We start from the raw sequence: 6,895 nt of genomic DNA, 5'->3' as shown, positions 1-6,895 counted from the left end.
AATACACAAGATATATACGCAGCCACATGCGGCTGGAACACATTTTATTCACAACCACGCAGTAATAAATTCATACTATAACCAAAAGACTAGACTAGCAACAAGAACTAAACACAACTCCCAGAATAGGACATAAATAAGCTACAATACGAATCAAACTCAATCACAATCACATAAACTTCATAACAGTATTTAAAGAAAAGAACTAAAGCATAAACTCTAATCATTAGGTCCTGCAAGTTTGCTAGCACTCTCTGGATCTCCCCATAGTCCAGTCACCACACACATTCATCATCACCACCACCCTGTCGCCTCCCTTCATATCTTAGCTTTTCCTTTATCTGCAGTAGGAGGAAAGAAAACAAAACTATAAGCGAAAATGCTTAGTAAGTACTAATCTATCTCACAAAACTCGAAGTGCATAAAAAGTAATGCAATAATACTGAAACTGAAATGCTAAAGCAAATCTGCATGTGCTCATGGTATACAGAAAATGAAACTGAATACTAAACATGCTCACTATCTAACAGGATAATAAGAAATCAACATTGTAAGCTTAGAATTAAAGAAACTAACCTTTTATTTATTCTAAGCATAAAACTTATTATATTTTCTTATATCCTTGTACCAGAAATTAATCTTTTAATTTCTCGTTTACTTTCTTCTTCTTTCTTCTTACTTTTCTTATACTAGAAATTAATCTTTTAATTTCTCTTTTACTTTCTTCTTCTTTTCTTCTTTTCTTTTCTTTCTTCTTCTTTGGGCCCAGGCTAGTACCATCTTTGTTTTGCGCGCTCTCTAATAGTGACTGGGGTAGTGAACCTCCAGCCCTATGAGGATAAAGACCTCGGTCTTACCAGGGCCAAGACCTCGGAATTGGTCACCTGGATTTGTTTAACGACAACCTCGGAAGTCGGGTACTAGCCTCTTACTTTAATTTACTTGTTATCTCTTTTTAACTAGACTTTAGTCTTTTTCTTTACTCACATTTCTCATAATCCTTTATTAGAGTTTATTAGAATCTTGTAGATATATCTAACAAGTGTAGGATTACAAATAACCAAACATGCTATATGAAAATACACAAGGGAAGCAGATCTGAACTCTCTAAGCATGTTATTAAACAAAGCAAAGGAAAGCGACTTTGAACTTACTAATCATGCTATAAAATAGAGCAAAAGAGAGCTAATTTGGACTTTCTAAACATGCTGTAAAATAGAGCAAAAGAAAGATAACTTGGACTTTCTAAACATGCTGTAAAATAGAGCAAAAGAAAGCTAACTTGGACTTTCTAAACATGCTGTAAAATAGAGCAAAAGAAAGCTAATTCAAACTTTCTAAACATGCTGTAAAATAGAGCAAAAGAAAGTTAACTTGGACTTTCTAAACATGCTGTGATAAGAGCAAAAGAAGCAAATCTAATCTTACTAATCATGCTACAAAATAGAGCAGAAGAGAACTAATTTGAACTATCTAAACATACTGTGATAAGAGCAAAAGAAGCAAATCTAATCTTACTAATCATACATCACGTATGTAAATATAGCATGCATTTCTAATTTTAAAGCATGCTGTATTACCAAAGCACCCTAAGGCAACTGAATGATATTGCTAACACTTACAACTAACATTTTTAATCTGTACTAAAGGAACGAATCAACATAATAGTACTAACATCCTCATAAACCCCTAAACAGATTAAATGGGGCACTTTACCATTCCATCTACCTACAAATTCTAAGGTTTCATAGCACAACCATGCTCCTTAGGCTATGCTGCAAGGAATAAAACAACTTAAACATGCTGTGATAGCAAAACTAAGCATACTGTGAAGTTTGAGCCATGAAAGTGAAACAAATTCAACTACTGCTCATGCTTAAATCTATAGCAAAGAAATAACAATAAAATTCAATACTGCTCAGGCTTAAATCCGAGAATGGCGTCTCAACAAGCAAGGAAGAAAACCCTAGCATATTCTTCTACTCGGCACAACAAGATCCGGAAGCAAGGAAACGAAACCCGAAAATTCAGAGCAACTCCTACCACAGGTGAGTAGTACTTACCTAGGGTTTCTTGCACTTACAACCGGAAAGAAGGAAAGGAAGCTTCTAGGGTTCGGGTAGCTACTTTTCCCGACGATCCCTTCGTGCTCCCAAGTTCTCCTCTGTCGAGACAACCACCCGCGGATGAAAACTAGCCGGGAGGAAGCTTCGCCGGCGCTGGAAATTGAAGCCCAGACTTTTCTTCGCCGTCGCCCGAGCAGGAGCAAATCGCCGCGCCGCGCGTGAGAGGAGAAGAGATTCGGGAGAAAATGTTTGGTTTTTCTGAAAATAAAAACCTAATACCCTTTCTTATATTCGGGTTTAATCACAACTACACTTTAATACCAATTCTCTCCATATTAGGTTGACAAAGTCCGTGTAGCTCAGCTGGTTTGGGCCGGTTTTGCTTAAAGCCCAGCTCATGGGTTCGAATCCCAGCCGCGCACTTTTATTCCCCTTTTATTCAAAACGCTCTAACTATAGCTTAAATATATTCCACCTCCTATATAATTAACAAAGCTTTCGTAGACCGGTTGGTTGGCTGCGCTTTGACTAAGTCAGGGCTCGCGGATTCGAGTCTCGGCTGCCACTATTCCCCTTCCTTTTTATTCTTATTCCTAACTATTACTTATATACATATTGCTCCATATATAATTAACAAAAACTCGCTGGCTCAGTGGTCAAGCTGCGTCCGGTTGGGTCGTGTCTGACCCGAGATCACGGGTTCAGGTTCGAGACCTAGCTTCAACACATTTATTTTTTTTTTTTTAAACTTCTTCCTCTTGGTAGAAATACCAAATGAATTCCAAAAATTGCATAAAAATACTCTAAAAATTTCTAAAAATCTCTAGAATATTTTAAAAGCATTTCCAAATATTTTTATGGACATTTGGAACTCGAAATAAGGAAAATTGGGTCGTTACATCGCTCCCGTCATATAGGAGGGATAGATTCCATCTACATCACTCACATCCCTCTGCATAATTCGTTACATACCCAGTAATCGCCTTAATAGTCCACCCAGTTACGGGTGACGTTTGACGAAGCCAAAGTACGTAACTCCTTATATAGGGATCCATGGTGACTTCAGGTCCAATGACTAGTAGTCATACTAATAGCCACATGAGAAAGTATATGACACTCATATAACGATCCATGATACTTTCTCATGGCGGGTCATTCAGTATACATTCTCCAATGCATACCCATGTGTCAACTTGATATCTCTATATCTATGACTTGTGAGATCAAGTCATCGAGTTGACCTGCATGCTAGTCTCGTCGCATTAACATTGTCCCTGAATGTTAATACTCGACTAGGAATGATTAAGAGTAGTGTTCCTTATATCATCTCACTATCGGTTCAACTAACCGATTGATATAGGTAAGAACCCTCTACTCAAGGACGCTATTATACTTAATTTATTTGGCACTAATACAAGTAAGCATAATAACCAAAACAAATGCCTTTATTAATATAAGAATATGATACAACAAGTCCATAATACAATCATCAAATGATTGACTCTAGGGCTCTAACTAACACTCTATCCCCCTCAAAGATCTGGCCGGACTGCTGGAAACCATTCCCGAGCCTATTTTTGATGTCCTGGAGTGAGAAGCGTCTTTAGCTTGTCTCTGTATTTATATTTTGAAGTTTCATCTGTAAGCTTGCTGTTCCGTGGGTTAATATTATCCGCTGTTATCTAACTTTTAGCCTAATTCTGTGTATTGTGCGATGAGTCAATATAAAACTCTGCTTCTGTTGATGTTACTTCTTCAAACGCCTTCTTTCCGAGCGACGTTCTGTAGTCTTCGGGCCAGGGGTTTATAGTCGCCGGTCCGACTCTAGGATTTAATGTCGCCACTCGACGGTCTTCGGGTCGGGTGGTTTATAGTCGCCGGTTCGACTTTGGGATTTAACGTTGCCGCTTGACGGTCTTCGGGCCGGGGGATTTATAGTCGCCGGTCCGACTCTGGGATTTAATGTCACTGCTCGATGGTCTTCGGGCCGGAGGGTTTATAGTCGCCGGTCTGACTCTGGGATTTAACATCGCTGCTCGACGGTCTTCGGGCTGGGGGGTTTATAGTTGCCGGTCCGACTCTAGGATTTAACGTCGCCGCTCGACGATTTTCGGGCCGGGGGGTTTATAGTCGTCGGTCCGACTCTGGGATTTAACATCGCCGCTCGACGGTCTTCGGGCCGGGGGGTTTATAGTTGCCGGTCCGACTTTGGGATTTAATGTTGCCGCTCGACGGTCTTCGGGCCGGGGGGTTTATAGTCGCCGGTTCGAGTCTGGAATTTAACGTTGCCGCTCAACGGTCTTCGTTCGGCATAAATTGTTCCTTTGATTTTACTCCTGCGGTCAAAAGATACAACATGATTGAACATTATGAGTTACAATGACACACCTTTCACCCAGTTCGGTACGGCTGGAGGTGATTTGCGCTCCACGGTCGCTATAGCTTCCGCCATCTTCATCCTCGAGGTAATAGGCGCCCGAATGGAGCTTTTCTACAATCTTGAACGGCCCAGCCCAAGGAGCTCTGAGCTTGGTCACTTCGCCGACCGGCTTGACTTTCTTCCAGACGAGATCGCCGACCTGAAAAGATATGGGAATTACTCGTCTGTTGTAGTTTTGTTTCATCCTCTGCCGATACGCCATCAACCGAATGGCGGCTTTGGCTCGCGTCTCATCCACCAAGTCCAGCTCCAAATGCCTCCGTTCGACATTGTTCTCATCGTAGACTTTGATCCGGTCGGATTCTACCCCGACTTCTACCAGGACAATGGCTTCTCCACCGTACACCAGGTGAAAAGGAGTCGCTCCTGTTCCCTCCTTGGGCGTCGTTCGAAGCGCCCATAACACCCCGGGCAGCTCGTCTACCCAACTGCCACCTTTATGGTCGAGTCGAGCTCGGAGAACTCGTAAGATCTCTCGATTGGTGACTTCGGCTTGCCCGTTACTTTGGGGATATGCTACAGAGGTGAAGGCTTGCTGAATGCCATACCCCTTGCACCATTCCTTGAGCTGCTGACCCGAGAACTGTCTCCCATTATAGGTGATGAGCCGTCGTGGGATGCCGAACCGACAAATGATATGCTGCCATATAAATTTCTTGACCATTTCCTCGGTGATTTTAGCTAGTGGCTCGGCTTCAATCCACTTGGAAAATTAGTCCACTGCTACTAGCAAGAACTTTCACTGTTCGGTCGCCATTGGAAATGGTCCCACAATGTCCATGCCCCATTGATCGAACGGTCAGGACATCGTGGAAGTTTTTAATTCTTCCGCGGGACGATGTGAGAAACTGTGGTACCGTTGGCAGGATAAGCATGTGGCGACTGTCCGGGTGGCATCCTCCTGTAAGGTCGGCCAAAAGTAGCCAGCCAAAAGAATCTTCCTTGCCAACGAACGACCGCTCGAATGCCCGCCACATGAGCCTTGGTGTACTTCTTGCAAAATATAGTCCACATCCTCCGGGCCGACGAATTTAAGCAGAGGCCTGGAGAACGCCTTTTTGTAGAGTTGGTCACTAATGAGGACAAACCTACCAGCTCTTCTTCTGAGCAGATGTGCCTCTGACCGATCATATGACGTTGTTCCGGACTTCAGAAACTTTGTTATAGCCGTTCTCCAGTCGTTTGGAAATGTGTGTCCCTCCATTCGATCGATGTGGGCGATTAAGGACACTTTCTCGATTGGCTGCTCAATGACGATTGGTGATATCTAATTGGCCAACTTAGCCAGTTCATCTGTAGCTTGATTGGCCGTGCGGGGGATCTTCTGTATTACCGCCTCTCAGAAACCGGCCCTTAGTTTGGCGAAGGCTTCCGCATAAAGATTTAGCCTAACGTTGCTTATCTCAAATGCTCTCGAAAGTTGCTGAGCGGCCAACTGTGAGTCTGAATGAATTAAAATATTGCTAGCTCCCACATGCCGAGCAGCCTGCAACTCTGCCATAAGCGCCTCATACTCCGCTTCATTGTTGGTTGCTTTATAGTCCAGCCGTACGGATAGGTGCATTCGTTCTCCGTGGGGGGAGACCATCAACACGCCTACTCCACTTCCCCGCCGAGTGGACGATCCATCTACATACACCTTCCAGGTGGCTTCAGGATCGGGATTTTGTACCTCAGTGATGAAGTCTGTCAACGACTGTTCCTTGATTGTCGTGTGGGGCTGATACTGTATGTCAAACTCGCTAAGCTCTGTGGTCCATTTGTTTAGCTGCCCTGACGCCTCAGGGTTCAGTAGAACTCGACTTAAGGGGCTATTCGTCATGACGATGATCGTATACCCCAGGAAATAGGGCCGGAGCCTTCGAACGGCTAGAACAAGTGCAAGGGCAAGCTTCTCAAGACTAGTGTAGCGGGACTCAGCATCCTTTAGAATGCGACTAAGGAAATACACTAGCTGTTCTTCGCCGTTCTACCGGACTAGCGCTGAACCGACCGCATGCTCGGTTGAAGACAAATAAATGAGGAGAGGCTCACCGACAGATGGTTTAGCTAATACAGGTAATGAGTTTAGGTAGGTCTTTAATTCTTCGAACGCTCGGTATGTTAGAGTGTATACTAAAAGCCTAGCTTTTGGTATAAACATTTATCTAGAAATAAGAATCACATTGGTCAAATATCTACATTTATGATAAATGTAGTTGTTCAATTAATTTATATTGTAGATAACATGGTGTGTGGTGTCACACACAGAAGATCATGTTATCAGTTCTTTATAAATTATAAACAGTTGCTCACGACTAAGATGGAAAGGAACAAATCATTGGAATAGTCGTAGTGTAATTAGGTATTAGTTTATCTTGACTAATAAATTACACTAGTACACTCTAAG

Source organism: Zingiber officinale, chromosome 3A (genome assembly GCF_018446385.1).
Source record: "Zingiber officinale cultivar Zhangliang chromosome 3A, Zo_v1.1, whole genome shotgun sequence".
Taxonomy (NCBI): domain Eukaryota; kingdom Viridiplantae; phylum Streptophyta; class Magnoliopsida; order Zingiberales; family Zingiberaceae; genus Zingiber; species Zingiber officinale.
The sequence above is the reverse complement of the archived record's forward strand: the minus strand, read 5'-3'. Positions refer to the sequence as shown.